This window comes from Plectrocnemia conspersa, unplaced genomic scaffold (genome assembly GCF_051122295.1).
Source record: "Plectrocnemia conspersa isolate PC_06_02 unplaced genomic scaffold, ASM5112229v1 ptg000011l, whole genome shotgun sequence".
NCBI classification, from domain to species: Eukaryota; Metazoa; Arthropoda; class Insecta; order Trichoptera; family Polycentropodidae; genus Plectrocnemia; species Plectrocnemia conspersa.
The window spans coordinates 5,233,839-5,250,025 of NW_028277175.1; the positions used below are offsets into that span (position 1 = coordinate 5,233,839).

Below are 16,187 nucleotides of genomic sequence, written 5' to 3' on the forward strand. Positions count from 1 at the left end.
GCTTTCTGTTTGTGAAAGACAAAGAGTAACTTCTAAGGACACAAAAAGTTTTATCAAGTCTTTCATATTTAATTTCGACGCAACAATTAGGTGCGGTGTCGACTTTTTTTTAGCACGAAAATGTTGGATCTTTTTGAGTTATCATGTTTTCAAAAGTATGTCAAGGATTTAATGGCAGCGTAGCGAAAATAAAATTTTATTAAATGTATCAAAAATTTCAATTCAATTAAAGAATTTTTTTAATATACCGTGAACTGAATTGCCGTCAATACTTTTTTTTAATATCTGGTCTTTAATCTTAATATATTTTTTAATTTTGTTTTCTTTCTAATGTTTATGTTTTAAAAAGTCTAATCGAAAACCACAAAATATTAACTGCTGTCAAAAACACATTTTCTTGTTTTATAAAAAATATTAAAACACAAATTTATTTATTTTTATATTAAATCTACCAATCTTTTCATATTTCTCATACAGACATTATTTTATTTTCGGATCTTTATATAAAGCAAATAAATTAGGCATACTTAGTTTTTAACAACTCCAATAAAGCACTGGCGAATCCCAAATTAGTATATTTTCAAAGCACAGTTTTATTTTTAAAAAAATACAAAAGACATAAAATATTTGTACATTATGAATACAGTTTATGTGCATTATTTATTTTCAATAATCAGTTAACGCGTGATTATCACGTGCTCTTATTATTGTGCACTGTGATTGGTCGGTCGCTTTGATGGGCGGTATTCGAGATTATAATCTTATCGCCCCTTTCACTATTATTATAGCTTCACATGTATATTTTTTATAATCTTGGATTTTCTCTACGTGTATTTTTTACTTTTATTTATTTATATTCTATTTACCTAAAAAAACGTTTTACATATTTAAATTTGGAGCTGTTCTCAGCGATCACATTTTTATGCAGCTAAATTTGATACTAAAATAAAATCAAATCATATTGTTAAACACTTTGGTACTGGTTGATTAGTGACAGGCCAACGCCGGACTTGAGCATGCATATAATGAAGCACTTAGGTGCATGCGCAGAAGTCAAAAGTGTTTCTTTGTACTGGTACATATGTAAGTTAAAATTATTTTATCAGTGATTTTTAATCTGTGGGTCGTATAAGATCAAAATTAGAATCATAAAATTTGGTTTATTTTTATTTTTTAAAATATGTACAAAGAAACTCAATATTAATAAAACGCTCAGAAACCTATGGTTATGAACTCTGCTGTGTTTGTCCTTACCGGCCAATAACATTTTGCTACATAAATATGTTTTTAAATTTAAACTGATTTAAACCATTTATGTAGAGTAAATCTTGTCAATTTATATAATCATGAAAAATGTCTAGCACGGAACCACCCTTTCCTATGCAGCGGTATAAAAAAATCTGCTTTTGTAAAACAATTAAAATTCGTACAAATTTATTTTTCAACAAAAAATATAAAATATGATAATTTGCTGATTTTTATATGAGAATTCAAAAAATACAAACTTTCAACTTAACTCGGGCTTAAATTGATTTGTTGCAGTTGTAACGTATTTATGTAGCAATACGTTGTTGGCCGCTTTCGCAGCCGTTAAGGCCAAACCATTGTCAAGCTCGAAATGTAACGTAGCGGGGAGTTTGTTACATTATAAATATTTATTTAAACTAGAAATATAACATTTGCTATGCTTTTAATTTTGATCTTATGCAACCCACAGATTTAAAACCACTGAATTTTTTTTTTAACATATGTACCAATACAAGTAAAAACATTTGATATTTTTTGTTTTTAATTCCTTTAAATTTAAAAGAGTCATATTTCACCAGCGAAAAAAATGCTAATGTGACTTTGCTTTGGATATGTGTGCAAACGCGACGTTGGCCTGTCACTAAACGACCAGTACCAAAATTTTATCCGACAGACGTAATCATGTTTTTAGTATGTACTTTTATATTGAAATTAATAAGTATTATAAATATATATAATATTATATATCAACTTTTTTATCTTATAATAAATTTAAATTATTTAGACAATAGCGTAAAATATTGTGTTTATAATTAATATAATTAAATCATTTATTTTTAACGCATTCTAAAAAATCAAAAATACTATTGAACTTGTCTTATATAGACCCTTCAGTTGCCTGCTCTTTTGGGATTATTATCTAAATATTAATGTATTACATATAAATCATTATTTGTCCCTTCAGACTAATAACAATTTCTTCAATGATTACGTCGCTCTTACAATTCCTGTCAAAATAGCAAAAGCTGATATATCGGATTTCGGCAACGAAAGGGTTAAATACATTTTATTAGATATAATGGCCTCGATGTAATCTAAAAATAAACATTTATTTTTGTTTACATAAACATCGTGAAATAGTACTCACACGCATATTTGATTTCATTGTCGCGTCTCGAATCCGTACGCCCACGCCCTTTACAAACTTCGCCTCGGAAGCAACAAGTACCGTGACGTCACTTCCGCTTTTCCGACCCTCTCCGTTCACTAGCGGCGGAGGGGTAATCTACGCGCTTATGTGTGTGCGTACGTCCAACGCACAGGGTGGGGCTTTCATTCATTTCGTGGCGTCTTCATTCATTCACTAAACGATGAAATATGCCGCAGGGGTTAACTCCTAAAAGTCCAACGGACAATTTGTTTCGAGTGATTTTAGGCATCTTTACATAACTGTACTTATATTATATAAGAATAATATTGATCTTAAAATCAGATTGGATTCTAGTGATTTTAAATTTATTTTGTGTCTGGGAAATCAGAATAAAGTGATTATTATATAATTATAAATTCGATCGATCATCACAGATTAGGTTTTCATAGATTTTACTAATCGCATAGATGAAATAAATATGTTCTCACTATTTATTTTGTAGCTGTTGATTGTGTTGAATTCGTTGAGCTCACGTATGTCATGTTACAAGTGAAGATTAAATAAAATAATAAATTATGCACTGCCAGTTAGCAATCACCCCGTGACATTTTCTATTTTTCCCTCCTCGAGTCCGCGACCGCTGGCTGACGTATCTACTACATAAATGTACGTATGAAAACGTGCCTAAAAATAGTATTAAAACGGCACACGACAGACAGGCTTATGAATGACTCTTCCGCGTTATTATGTACTACGCTCACTACTACGTACATTTGTGACTCATGTCTGGCGTATTTTTTTCGTGTTTATTTTCTGCGCTGCATTTTACTGCGCATTCTCCAACGTGTTTCTTTTTCTACACTTACGTAACGTTATACACGTTTCCAAAACAACTCATCGAAATGCTCATGAGTGTTTTCAAAAATAAACACATATCAACTTCCTCGTTTTTCTCATCTCCTATATACCCTACGATAACAACAAAGTTTGATCACCATAACCAAAACTTCTTTGGTTAGATTAGGGTATCAAAGTATGCTAAAGATTTGTTTGATTTAGGTTTAGATGATTGGAAGTTGTGAGGAATTATATAATATAATAACATAACCTCAAATATTTTTTCGCTAAAATAACAAAAATAATTTTCTTCTAAAGTAAATTTCATTAAAAAAACACACACGATCTGACAAAACTATAGAGAAAAATATGATAAATATGTGGTTTATATTATTAAATTTTGGTAACTAAATTTATTCAGTGATCCAACAGTTTTGTGTGGCCCACAATTGTGGTATAAAACATTATTTTGCTGAAAATCTTTTACGTAGATTTCGATAGAAATACTACATTTTACAGAGAAAAATTTGAATGTATAATATTAGAGTTTCGACGACTATTTACAGGAAGCCACCTTCATATATATCCCATAGATATGTATATATTCCATACACATTCTATACATATGTATGAAATTTTACGATTTTTATGACTACGATAACTCGCGCAGTTTCTGAAAAATTTATCTTATTAATATCTTAACTATGCTATCTAGCCAGCTCGATCCGCCATATTATTTCAAAATGGCGGCTATTAACAATTTAAAACAAATTATTCTGAACAAAGTTGTTATATGTAAAAACATTAATTAAATTTTTTTTTAATATATTTTACCAGTATAAAGTGATTTTTATGATTACAATAACTGTCATGGTTTTAATCGAATTTTCTTAGAATTTTTCTGAAAAATTGCTCTTATATACATACATACATATATCACAGCTAAGTTGTTTAGTTAGTTTTAACTGCCATTTTATTTTAAAATGGTGGCTAATAAAATAATAGATTCGTTGCAGATTCCTTGACAGTTATTCATGGGGTGTTCAATGTTCTGACCAACAATTTTGGTGCTAATATTTCTAAAATAAATTTATTGCCAATTTATATTTATAAATATTATAATATTTTTTTTAATTCACTTGATCGTCTTATATTTAAATTCTGATTTGATATTTATTTCCTGACTCTGAATAATATAATTATGACCAGAGTGTCAATAAAATTCTGACCGAAATTTGGTTTTTATTATGATTCATATATATATATATATATATATATATATATATATATATATATATATATATATATATATATATATATATATTAGGTAATCCCGGAATTAATGTCGTTTTTTTAATAGGCAACTTTGGCTTAGTATTTTTGGGTCCGATGAGCAGTGAAGACGTGCGTTGTAATTTTTTTCTTCTCTGTGATCCTTTGCCTTTCTTTTAAACAAAAAAAATCTTTTCTACCCCATTTACAAACAATGGCAGAGACGTGTCCTTCGGAAACACATTTAAGAAACTGTATGCTGTTTTCGTTTCATTCAAAAAAAACTGCGACAGAAGCAACAGAATGCATTTATGACATTTACGATGATATACTGGACAAAAGAAAGTGCCAAAGTGGGTTCAAAAAATTTCCAACGGGCAATCTCGATTTGAAGGACGAGCTTCGAAGTGGACGGCCCAGTCTAGTGGATAGTCCAGCTCTAAAGGCGGAAATCGAAGCAAATCCGATTATGACCATTGACGAATTATCGAAGAAAGTCGGCACATCACGGTTGAACACCCATCGTTATCTTGAGAAACTGCGAAAAGTTAAAAAATAAGGTATCTCGGTTCCTCACGCGCTCACCGACGCAACAAAGCTCAACGCCTCAACACATGCAAAATACTGCAAGAAAAGCAACATTTTACCCCGTTTCTCCATGACTTTATCACCAGAGACGAAAAATGGGTTCTTTATCATGATATAAAAAAATAGAAACAATGGTTAAATCGAGGTCAAACCCCAATTCCAACACCAAAACCAGGACTACATCCTCGGAAAGCATTATTGTGTGTGTGGTGGGATTCGAAAGGTGTAATTTATTATGATGTTTTAAAACAAGGGCAAACTGGTACTGCAGCCCTCTATTGTGAACAGATGGACAAATTAAATACGACGTTACAAAAAATTAGACCTGCTCTTGTAAATAAAAGTAATGTCATTCTTCAACATGATAACGCCCAGCCGTATGTTGCCGATATTACCCGTAAAAAAATCCAGGACCTTAGATGGGATGTTTTATTGCATCCACCCTATTCTCTGGACTTGGTACCGAGCAACTTTCACTTATTTCGCTTTTTAGAAACGCAATTAGGGAACAAAAAATTCGACAAAAACTGAAATCGGGTCTTTCGGAGTTCTTCGAATCTAAACCAAAAGCCTTTTATGAATAAGGAATTTTAGATCTAGTAACAAGATGGCAAAGAGTCGTAGATAACACTAGAAATTACTTTGTATTAAAAAAATATTAAATAATTGAAAAAAAAAATAAGTTTGAGTTTTAATAAAAAACGACATTAATTCCGGGATTACCTAATATATATATATATATATATATATATATATATATATATATATATATATATATATATATATATATATATATATATATATATATATATATATATATATATATATATATATATATATATATATATATATATATATATATATATATATATATATATATATATATATATATATATATATATATATATATATATATATATATATATATATATATATATATATATATATATATATATATATATATATATATATATATATATATATATATATATATATATATATATATATATATATATATATATATATATATATATATATATATATATATATATATATATATATATATATATATATATATATATATATATATATATATATATATATATATATATATATATATATATATATATATATATATATATATATATATATATATATATATATATATATATATATATATATATATATATATATATATATATATATATATATATATATATATATATATATATATATATATATATATATATATATATATATATATATATATATATATATATATATATATATATATATATATATATATATATATATATATATATATATATATATATATATATATATATATATATATATATATATATATATATATATATATATATATATATATATATATATATATATATATATATATATATATATATATATATATATATATATATATATATATATATATATATATATATATATATATATATATATATATATATATATATATATATATATATATATATATATATATATATATATATATATATATATATATATATATATATATATATATATATATATATATATATATATATATATATATATATATATATATATATAATATAAAAAATATATAATATATATATTATATAAAAAAATATCACTTCATTTATATCAAATAAACAATTTTTAAGACAAAAATACAAAAGAGAAAATCGTTAAGGCTGATAATTTTATTTAAAAAAATGACTTTATTAACTATAAAGTATATATAAATCTGTTTGTTTGGTGAAACAGCAAAAACTTTGGCGATTTAAAATGTGTATGTTTTACTGTGTCCAGATTTTTTAGATCAGCACAACTTATTTCCACCATAGTTAAGGAGCTTTTATTAAATATAAATTTAGATGTAAAATCAATTAATAAACTTTTTGGTAATACTTTTTTCTTTAACAGAAGTTAATAAATTTTGTACCCTCATTTTTCATACTTATGCACGAAAATAGTTTTGTTTCGACGCACATAAAAGACGGTGCGCATGCGCGTCCGCCATTTTGTTTTTCTCTCTCTCCCATGGCGCGGCGTTTGAACGTCGAAACCGAATCGTTCGGCACGCACAAACAACCAGTAGTTTCGCAACCTTTTTGCCTACGATTCGTTCGTCAATGCCGACTACCACATCCTTGACATTTTCTCCAACTGCGTTTCGTACGTGCGCCGTTAGCGTCGTACACGTATATATATACGTATTATACATACATACGTATGCGTATGTGTATGTGTTTCGTGAGCTGTTTCGCTATCGCCGCTGATAAATGCAGTCTAGTGGTTGACGAACTCTCGCGCCGAAATAATGCTTCGCTGAGCCCGAAATTTAGCGAGCGCTTTTCCGCGCGGCGTAAACATAACCTAGCTTTTCCGAGGCATGGTGCGCGATAGATCGATCTTCCAATAAGCTGCTGCCGAAGTGATGATTGTGTCAACGAGACGGGTATGCTAATAATAATAAACGTCGTAGAACCTTAATCACAAACTTTAATCACCTTAACCGCGTGTAACGCATGAACTTAGCCGCGAGTGAATCAATACACATTTTAATAATGGTTTAAAACTCGGCTAAAATGATTTAATATTTATAAATTAAATTTTTTTTTATTTCCCTTTATTTAATCATTATTATATTCATTTATAATATTAGAAAAAATCAGTACTTATTAATTAGCACCATGTACCACTCAAAAACCATCAGTTGTTACTACCCAGTGCATTTCCCGAGCTGTTCAAAATCAAACCTAACCTAAGCAAATCATCGTTTGGTTAGGTTTGGGTTTGAACATCAAATGGATGTTTCGCAACTGTCAAATTTTATTACTATAAAATATTTTCATATTCATTTCCATTCCATTTAATAAATTCATTGCGCTATATTGCTAACATGCGCGCATGCGCACAACAGTGGCGACTAACAACTGGTGGTTTTTGAGCGTTGCACCGTGTTAATGAACAAGTACCGGAAAAATTAGAAAAACCTAACATGTTAAGAATTCTAATATTTCATGTGTTAATCGCCAGCTTACATTCGTTCTCTCTTAATATTTGCAAAAGCTTGAATAACTTTAAAGTATGGTTGAATCATTTTGTTTAATGATAAACAAATAAATTGATTACATAACCTCAATTGTTAGTATCATAGTTTTTCGAAAAAATTAGATTTAGTGTAAATAAGTTCTTTGCAGCATTTCACATGCACGTATTATCACACCTGCATCACTTCGCATTTCAAAAAATAACAGACATGATACACATATGTTTTTAGTTAATTCTTAAACAGTAGTAGAGCACAGTTATGTAAAATAAGATATTTTTGTTTGTTTGTTTAATTCAAAAAGCCCATTAACAAGTACTTTAGGAATGTAAAATTCAAGTAAAAATATTCCGTTTCATTCTCAACGTTCGCAGCATTTTACATAGATATAAATATTGAGTCAAAAACATTACTTGAACAAATTTGATAACAATCTATACGTCTGCAGCACTGTGTGTTTTAAAATTAACACAAACACCTGCTTTGAAATAAGCTTTTATCCATAGTAAATGACGAATTTTTCCGACATTTGTTTGTTATATATGAAAATGCGTATTCACAAGTACTTTTTAAATGTAAAATTCAGATAAAAATGGTCCATTTTATTCTGAACGTTCGAAGCATTTCACATACAAGTAAATACTAATAATAAAAAATATGGTCTAAGGGGGAGACAAATAATCTTAAAGGCGGTCTTTGTATAAATAAATATACTGTGACGCAGTAAACACACTAAATATTAATTTACGTTACTTTGTAATTTTTTTAAAATAATTTTTCAAACGCGCGGATATATACGTCTGTGGGGAAATTGGTGCACACTTGTTTAATGCTTTAAAATTTTAAGTAGTAAGTGCTTTTAAGAACAATCTTAATACCAAATAGTCTTATTGAGTGTTAAAGCTCAATAATATAAAAAAAGACCGTTTCGTTTGTTTGTTTTATGCTAAAATGTCCATTAAGTATTTTGTGAATGTAAAATTCAGACAGAAGTGGTACGTTTTATTCCCAACGTTTACAACATTTTACCTAGATGTAAAATGGTTAAAATATGAGACGCAAATGTTTCAAAGCTATACATCTTATGTGTTTCTAATAAAATATATATATTGTAATTATAATATATAAACGGAATATGTATAAACAAATACAACGTGAAGCAGGAAACAAACTAAATCGTAATTTACGACTCTAGGGATTTTTTTAAATATTATTATAAACGCGCGGATATACACGTCTACAAGGAAATTAGTGCATAAATGTTTAATGCTTAAAAACGTCCGTGATGTAGTTAGTGCTTTTAAAAATAATGATCACTGGATGTGAGGATACAATTTTATTGTTGAATGACGCACATCTATTTTTAAATATGTCTTAAACAAAAGTAAAGCAAAGTAATGTAAAATATGACGTTCGTTTCATGCGAAATTGCCTATTCTAAGTGCTTTATAAATGCAAAATTTAGGCAGAAGCGTGCGTTCCATTTTTAACATTCGCAGTATTTCACATATACGTAAATAATGAGTGAAAAACTTGTATTATCATAAGTAAAATTGAACAAAATATGTTAATGAACAAATTTAAAACAATCTATAGAACGTCTTCACGCCTGCACCACTTCGCGTTTTAAAAAATAGCACTTCTGTTTTAAAATGCGTCTAGTTTCGATTATTTATTTCATGCAAAAATGCATATTCACAAGTATATATATATGCCTGAATTTTACATTTGTGAATGTAAAATTCAGGCAGAAATGGTCCGTTTTATTCTCAACGTTCGCAACATTTCACATAAACGCAAATAATGAGTAACAGACTGTAATATCATAAGCGAAAGTAGACAAAAACAAATTTATAGCAGTCTGCAGCACTTTATGTTTCAAAAAATTACACAAGTATCTGTTTTGAAATAAGTGAAAAAATGTAGTAAAGGACGATTTAATCAGTCCGTTTCTTTTGCTTGTTTCAAGCGTAAAATTCAGGCAGAAATGATCCGCTTCATTCTTTACGCTTGCAGTATTTCACGAAAACCTGAAAAATTAGTTTAAATTGATTATAAAAACCGCTATTTGTTCTATTAAGAACAAAAAACACATTCTCTCCGAGCATAGTACACTAGTATAGATTTTTGAGTATTTAGTACATTTTTTTAATACAGTTAAAAAACCCTAATTTATCTTAAAATTTCAGGTGAGGTTAGATTGATTTATTTTATGGTTAGGTTAGGTAATTTTAGCTACTACACAAATTATAATCAATTAGATTATTTTTAACGTTATTGTAGCGAATGAGTGGTTACTGGGTTGACAATGAGATACAGATTTACTGGTACGAAAAAAATTATTAACAGTTAATTAGTTACACAGATAAAAATACCGTTCTCCCGTCGCGTCTATTAAGTCGCATCGTTTCTGACTTTATCTTTGCAGTGTTGCCAAAGAAACGCGTGGCTCTAGGGTAGCCAACTTAAATTAGTCCCCCACCATTACCTTTCAGATAGATTTTGAAAAAAATGGCATTTAATTTTTTTTAAGATGAACAATAATGCTGAGCACCTAAATACAGGTAGATTTTGATAAGAATAATTGCAGAGGACTTTATGTCGTAACTCCCAAAAATGTATATATATATTATAAGTAAACATTTTTTTAAATTTACCTAAATAAAGAAATAACTTGGCTAATTTTGTACGCCAACCTGATCTATCATGTTGTTTCAAAATGACGACTATTTAATTTGGATCTGTAGTTGGATTTATCAGTATCAAAGAGCCAAAGCCGAAGGTTATGTTACTGTAAACTTCTCAATTCTGTCAATGATATATTATTTCACGATAAAAAAATTCGTGATTAACGAATGTTTGATAGAATTTTTTTAATATGCGAACTAATTATTACCAACGATGAAGCTTTTCGGCTTTAACCCGTTCGTTGCTTAGCGTGTATCCCAAGAAAGCTCATTCGATACGTCACGTATACGTTTCGGCGCGTACTGCGCACAAATCTCGCGGCATGCGTAAAATTTCCTCGTACCAAATTTAAACCAAAACATTGCCGGCGCCTGCAAGGCCATCGATATAAGTGACAACAAAGTGTTTGCGTGTTTTTTTGCGCAACACTCAAATTTGTGGTGTGAGTGTGTGCGGATGTGTGCGTGTGTTTTGCATGCACTAGCCGAAGAGGTCGCAAAGTTCTTGAAGCGAGCGTTATCGATTGCGTGAATTTTTTTCATCAGATTGTGCAATTCATACTACAAAGTAAACATTCGTCACTATCGGTGCTTCTAAATTTTACTGCGCGTAAACTTCGTCGATGAGATCTAATCTGTATTTGTGAAAAAAATCGAATTGCAGCGTCGAGGAGCGCCAGATAAAGAGTAGCGTATTATCGTAGTGATTTCTATGTGACTGCAATATGCGAAATACTTTTGGCACGCAAAGAATGAAGCGATTCACGGAATCGCCCTTGGCTTTGTTCCAGGCGGTGCAACACGCAATAGTTTATAGTGTTTTTTCAGCGCAATTGGGGAAATGACTGATGACGTATTTGGTAGAGCTTTCGGGTGCGATTCGAGATCGAAAGGTCGCGTGGGCGATCCAGTCGACGAACCGACTCACTATCTATCGCAGATTTAAGAGAGAGGGTCTCCTGGTAGAAAGTTCTCAGACGATCAAACGAAGCCGCCCACTGGCGGACTGAGGTCGCGCCGAAATGTGACCCCTCAATCTAATAATAAAATTCGTCGCACGACGACGACGACGGCACGCGTCTCACACGCATAAACGAATGAAAGCAGCGTTAAGCTGCAAGATAGGGACAGATCATCTGTCCCTATTTACACTACTTCAGAGATGTCCAGCGACTTCACCATTGTTTCAAACACCTGTACGTACATTTTAATATCTCCATCCCTCTCCATTGCATATCAGTTTGTCTACAACTTACTACAATTACTACTTATTATTAGTCTCATTCTCAACTTAAAAATAAAACAATTTATAAATCATAAGTTTAGACAATATCAGGTTATTCCATAAGTCTTTTTGTTGCTTAAGGGGTGGGTTAAATTACCTAAATTAAAACGTGTAAAACTATTACTAAATTATATTTTTTTCTACAATTATTCTCCATGTGCTAATCAAGTTTTTATATCTGATTCAAAAAATAATGTATTTTTGCAAGCAATCAATTCTTAAATCTGTTTTTGTAAAATATTTTTTCCACCTAAAAACTGTTCCAAGGATTTAAATATATGATAGTCGTTTGGAGTAATGTCTGAAGAATGCGGTAGATGAGAAAAGAGTTCCCAAGAAAATCCATTGATTTTTTCTATCGTCTTCTTGGATACATGAGGGCGAGCGCTGTCTTAGTGTAAAATTACCCTTCTTGAATGTATAAGGGAAGCTCTTTTAAACGAAATAGCTGAGAGTTATCGTAATTATTTGCCTTTAATCATTGTATTATGGGCATAGTGAATTATACCCTTAATGTCCCACCAAATGCATAACATTATATTATTGGGGTGTAATTCTGCTTTAGGGGTTGGAATTGGGTGTTGAATGCCATCCAACCACTGCCTTTTACGTCGCATATTAATAATTATTAGCATATTGTGATTCGCTGCACAAGTTTTTTATTGGACAATTATGAGATACTTATATTCTGCACCTTTCCTAATTTTTTAAACGTCTGTGAAGTGATGTAGGCGAGCATTTATGCTAGCTTCTGTATCGTTAATCTCGGATCTGCTTTTATGACAGCCCTAATATCCTCACTAATAACCCCGCTCTCACGTAGATATTTATTTTTAAAAATCCAGAGCAATAAACAAAATTTTAGAACCACATTTGACATTTTCTAAAATTTAATGGCATCCCTGCCCATTGAATTACAGATGTTTTTAGCTTACCCATTTATTACCCATATTTTGAAAATTAAAAAAAGACTTATAGGACAACATGATTCATTCTTTTTTTTTCAATTGCCAAATATATTTTACGGTTATACAACTCAAATTATTTGAAGAAAATATATTTTTTTAATTCAATTAAAAAAATACCCTTATTTAAAAAAAAATTTCATAATCTAAAGGTTTAATTAAATGAGATTTTTCATTGCATAATTTTCTCTTAGCAACTGAGTGAAAATTATGTGGATCTTTGACATCTTACGCTTTTATCGTGTCTTTGTGATATATGCGGCGTTACAAAATGCTTGGTTCTGGCCTTTGTATAACGTTTGGACTATTTGGAGAGAAACCCATATTGGAAATAATAGCACTATTGCTTTACTACGCCTCCGGTACATCCTTTGGTAAAAGCGTAGCTTCCAGGTAGTTGTTTATGGGTGACTATCCTATAATGACAAAGGATATGTGTGTGCAAGGCTTTTTTAAACAAAAAAGGTGCTGGAACTCATTTCTTGTCAAGCGTTTTACTAAAAAAAGTTATATTCAAATATAATTTATATTAAATTTAAAACAGCTACGAAGCGCATAAAAAAAATAAACAAAATTTATACGAGAGATTTATTTATTTCAAAATTTATTGATATGAGAGTATTGATCAAAGTGTAATCAAACCAAATTTTGCTCAATAGGGGGGGCACAAAAAACAATTATCACTTCTCAGAAGTCAAAAATTCACGTCAAAAGCAATAAAATCGTGTCGGCGCCATCGCTTTTGACGTGGATTTTTGACTTCTGAGAAGGGATAATTGTTTTTTGCGCTCCCCTATTGGTCAAAATTCGGTTTAGATGTTCTTCATTTGATTCTTACTCATCAATCATAGCTTACATAGCTTCTAATCATACCAATATTTCTATATTTTCTGTTATCGTATCTGCTATTGTTTTGGTCCTTTTTTGTGGGACCGGCGATTGAGAAGTAGTCGTTCATTTTTAAACTTGTTAAGCTTTGACACTTAAAAATAAGTAAAATGAAAATAATGACGCCATATTTACATAAAAATAAAGAAATGAAATGCTACGTAGATTGTTAATGTTTTTTAATAATTGAAAATACTGTAAAAAAGGTACCGGAACGCCGTTCCACCGCGTTACATGACAAAAAAAGCCATGTGTGTATGTATCTAGGCATGTGATTCGAAGCCCATGAATACTAGTTACGTTGCTTATGTGTTCCTCATTTTTTTCATGTTTTACTTGCCCATACACTTTTGATGTACTAGATTTCTAAAGAACTATTCTTAGAACCCCTATAGTAGAACAATAATTGAGGTATTCTTATTACCTTTATATATAAATTTAATAAACTTATTCTATTTAAATGGAATGAATTTTACATATAATTATTTATTATTATTCATTAAAACAAAGTATTATTATATAGATAAAAATAAAAATAAAATTATATAATATCATATAGGGAGTAAATATAAAATAATTTCAAAGTAAAAGTTACATTTTTTGTGTTGTAACTTTTGAATTGCTAGGGGTGAAGTTCTGTGAGAACTCACTAGCAACCACTGCTGACTCACAATTTGCGTAAAAAATATATTAAATCAATAAGAGAATTCTTCATTAATGTACGTGCGCAACTGCATATTTATCTATGTGATATAATTTTATTATGCTACAAAAAATCACGATGTAAAATTGTACATCAATTCTTTAGTTGTCAAGAGTTAATAAATCATTATTTGATATATCTTGGTAATAAATATTTTATCAGTCATATACCATATTTATATTTCGATAATACACGGATATCTATATATTGTAGTAATCTCAAAAGGCTCAGTATCTAAAAGAGTAAAAGGAGGAGCTTTAAATATTATAAAATCTTAAAATAATCCTTTGGTTGCCAATATTCGTTGAATCGACTTTTGGTACATTATCAATAATTAAAGAAATATTTAAAATATAGTTTTTATATGCTAAATATTTTTTTACGATATTATTATGTAATACATAAATATTTAGATAGTGATCCTAAAAGGCATGGCAACTAAAGAGTTATGATCCTAAAAGGCATGGCAACTAAAGAGCTAATACCCCTTTGGTTGTCGAAATACGATATGTAGTATTTTGCTATTTTGGCGAAAGTCTGATCCGTTATCATCATTGAAGAAAGATACAGATATTATTTTATTGGGCTGTAATGTTTTTGTTTCAAGGTTAAATGCCATTTTTCGAACTATATTTCTGTTATTTTGTAACACAGCTACTTACGTAGTAATTATGATAAAATCTTACATCAGCCTTTGGTTGGCAAACTCCGATATATATAGAAATTATCTGAATAAACTTCGATTGAAGAAATATATAAAATATCATTATATTTGCTTTAGAGGAATATTTTTTTTTTGTATTATTATGTATAATACATTGATATTTAGAAAGTGATCTTAAAACACTCGGCAACTAAAGGGTTAAGATGAAGAGCAATAATTATAAATAAATCTTACAATAACCTTTTAGTTGCCAAAATTCAATAAAACAGCTTTTATTATTTTTGCTACGTTGGCAATAATTGTCTGACGCAACGTTAATTGAAAAAAGACGTGAAGTATAATTTTGACAGGCTCAATAATATTTTCCTTGTATTATTATGTAATACATATTTAGAAAGTGATTCGAAAAGGCAGGGCAACTAAAAAATTGAGGAAGAGCCATTTGCATTACATTAACCTTTTGGTTGCCAGAATCCGATATATTGGTTTTTACTATTTTGGCGAGAATTATCTGATCCGTCACCATTAGGTATTATTTTATTGGGCTGTAGAGTATTTGCTTCAGGTTAAAATTACTTTTTTTATTATTATGTAATACATGTAAATTTAAGTAGTAATTAAAAAAAGCACGATAATTTAAGGGTTAAGACGAAGAGCCATAATTATAATAAAATCTTACATTAATATTTTAGTTGCCAATATCCGATATATCGGTTTTTGATACATTAGCAAAAATTATCTGATTCAACGTCAATTAAAGAAAGAATCGAATATACTTTTATTACCTTTAGAGTTTTTATTTCAGGGTTAAATGAAATTTTATA

General features: G+C 29.4%; 1 protein-coding gene across 7 annotated transcripts in view; it reads left to right on the plus strand.

Moving 5' to 3' along the window:
* The window catches only part of Hr4 (nuclear hormone receptor 4), a 152,206-nt gene that overhangs the window by 104,670 nt on the left and 31,349 nt on the right, over positions 1 to 16,187 (plus strand). The window contains exon 1 of one of the 7 annotated variants that reach the window (XM_088198466.1): positions 7,411 to 7,577. The exons of the other annotated variants lie outside the window; for them this stretch is intronic. The gene's annotated coding sequence lies outside the window, so the exon portion shown is untranslated. Of the gene's footprint in view, positions 1 to 7,410; positions 7,578 to 16,187 lie in introns of those variants that run through there. 7 annotated transcript variants of the gene reach the window in all.